The sequence below is a fragment of the Triticum dicoccoides genome, chromosome 5A (genome assembly GCF_002162155.2).
Source record: "Triticum dicoccoides isolate Atlit2015 ecotype Zavitan chromosome 5A, WEW_v2.0, whole genome shotgun sequence".
Lineage (NCBI taxonomy): Eukaryota > Viridiplantae > Streptophyta > Magnoliopsida > Poales > Poaceae > Triticum > Triticum dicoccoides.
This window is the reverse complement of record NC_041388.1, coordinates 633,036,656-633,039,619: the sequence shown is the minus strand read 5'-3', so window position 1 is coordinate 633,039,619 and position 2,964 is coordinate 633,036,656.

Here is a 2,964-nt window from a genome sequence, read left to right as displayed (position 1 = left end):
CAGGGATCAGTGAAGTCGGTCGATCCGGTGGCAGGCATCATTTTCTCCGACTCCCTCTCGGCGGCCAAGGTGGTCGCCGAGAGTCGGATGGTTAACAGGCGGCGGGGAGACTCGCCTCTCCTTGCGAGGAGGAGGAGGCCGACAGTCGTCCCGTCGTTCCACTGCTCTCGGGCGGCCGTCTCGGTCGCGCTCTATGGTAATGTGAGTCCGACTGTGGCTGATAGCTGGATCCTTGTCTCTTCTTACTCAGGCACCGTCAGTCAGCGTCCGAGACATCGCGCCTTGATCTCGGCGCAGGTCGTCGTTTTGCCGCTGTGGCGCCTCCGTGCGGCAGCCGGCCTCGTTCTGCGCGGCAGCCACGTCGAGGAGCCGCTGGACTCGCTCCATCATCAGGTGATGTTCTTCGCCCTCGAAATTGTCCAGCTCGTCCGCCGCCGCCTAGGCGGCTCGGATGTTCTCCGCTGGTGTAGCGTACATGGGGCGGCTTGCCCCGAACAGGTCGGTGATGGCTACGCCGCGCTGCTGGACCACGCCAAGGCGGCTGGACCCCGCTGGGGCCGGCGAGCCGCCGAGAGCGCGATCCATCTCTCGCTGGTAGGCTTCCGACAAGCGTCTCATGCTGGCCAGCTTCTTCGCGCCTTCAATGAGCTGAAGGCGGCGCGCCTCCAATGTCTCCGCGTCAGTGTCTTCCGGAATGGGCACAGTCAGGTCTTGTAGCGCCGCGCTAAGCGGATCATGCGCTCCTCCGCCGGGGAGCTCATCATGACTGATGATGAGCACCTCGGTGACGGTGCTTCCGTCGCTCTCCGCGCGAGGGAGAGGTTCGTCGTAGACCACCACATTGGGGGGGGGGGGAACACGTCGAGCGATGCAGTGTAGGAGTCGACCAGCATCGGGTCGGTGGAGCCTACAGACTCCAAGTCCACGGCAGGCTCGCCGGAGACGTGGAGTTGATCGAGGAGGCCCGCGAGGAGGCTCTCGGAGCCGCCCGTGCCTGCATTGGATGCAGGTTCGTCGAAGAGGCGAACCTCACCGACAAGTTCGGCGAGGCAGCTGGCTGCGCAGGCGATCTCAACACCGTGCAGTGCGTCGGTGCAAACTCTGTCTGGCGTGCCTGGCTGGCTGTGCTCGCCAGGGAGGAAAAGGGTTCCCGTCCAGAACAGGTCTCCGGACGGTGGTGCACCAGGCCCCAAGGTGGGCGCCAAATGTCGGGGGTTGGGTGCGACATATGCCAAAGGATGGCTTATCATGGTGGGGGCGAGTAGAACGTCGCCGGTGCCTGGAAACGGGATGAGGCGTAGACATGCACGCAGGCGAATCTTACCCAGCTTCAGGGCTCTCCGGGGAGATAACACCCCTACTGCTGCTCTGCGGGGTCTCCGCATGATCACTATGGCAAAGTGTTTACACGATCGCTCCTTGAGCTGTTTCCTGGAGGTAGGAGAGGGCAAGGCTAGCTCTCTCCCTCCTATATGATCTGGTCTAAAGCTAATAGGTTCCAACCCTTTGCATGGGTGCCCTGGGGGGTTTATATAGGCCTACCCCCCAGGGGTACAATGGTAATCTGACTGGACACGGGCCCAGCCGTCAATGTCTCCGACCTCCGTCTTCTCCGCCGACTGCTGGGGCCCGCCGACTGGTGGGACCCGCCGACTGGCTAGGTACAGAGCCGACAGGCCGCGTCCGCCGTAGGCGGGTCTTGCTGGCTGCTGATTACTATAGTCGTGCTTCTGATGACGCGGGCTTGGTCATGGAGTCATGGCAACAGCCCCGCCGCCTGGCGGGCGATCACTATGGCCACTCTCCATCACATCTGATTAATGGCGCGCGGGCCCGGGGGAGGATCTGGCTGACTCCCGGGAGCTGACTCCCAACGAGTTCGACTGGTGGCAAACTTGCCGTCTTCTAGGGTCCCGCTGGCTGGTGGGACCCGCTGCCCCAAGGCCGTATGGACAAGCCGTCGTGGGCGCAGGATTCGGTCCACCGGTGCTGATGGCAGGGCTGGCATGGCAACGGTGCCACACCGCACGGAGATCTCCGCGAGTACGGCGTACTGTAGCCATGCCTGCCTTGGAAAAGGGGTGGGAGCAGTCTTCACTGTAGCCACTCCCCTGTCCCGTCCCTCTTGATGAGGACATGGGGTTTTGCTAGAGTTGTGGGCCGAATCCCCAAAGTTGGCTTCTCTAGAAGTCGCCAGTCAGGAGTCGGCTTATCCTAAAGTCGTCCCTGGGACTCGGCCGCGAGTGGGCAGTCGGCCGTCTTGCCGCCGTCTTCTTAGAAGGCGGCTCTTCGTCCTGGAGTCTTGTGGGGCGCAGCTGTTGGGTTTCGTAGTAATTTCAAAAAAATTCCTACGCTCACGCAAGATCATGGTGATGCATAGCAACGAGAGGGGAGAGTATGATCTACGTACCCTTGTAGATCAATAACGAAAGCGTTGACACGACGTAGAGGAATTAGTCGTACGTCTTCACGATCCGACCGATCCAAGCACCGTTACTCCGGCACCTCCGAGTTCTTGGCACACGTACAGCTCGATGACGCTCCCCGGGCTCCGATCCAGCAAAGCTTCGGGGATAAGTTCCGTCAGCACGACGGCGTGGTGACGATGATGATGTTCTACCGACGTAGGGCTTCACCTAAGCACTACAACGGTATGACCGAGGTGGAATATGGTGGCAGGGGGCACCACACACGGCTAAGGAACGATCACGTGGATCAACTTGTGTGTCTAGGGGTGCCCCCATGCCCCCGTATATAAAGGAGCCAAGGGGGAGGGGGCGGCCGGCCAGGTGTGGCGCGCCAAGGGGGAGTCCTACTCCCACCGGGAGTAGGACTCCTTCTTTTCCTATTTGGACAAGGAGAGAGAGGGAAAGAGGAGGAAGAGAGAAAGGAAAGGGGGGGGCGCCGCCCCCCTTCCCTTGTCCTATTCGGACTAGGAAGGGGAGGGGCGCGCGGCCACCTCTT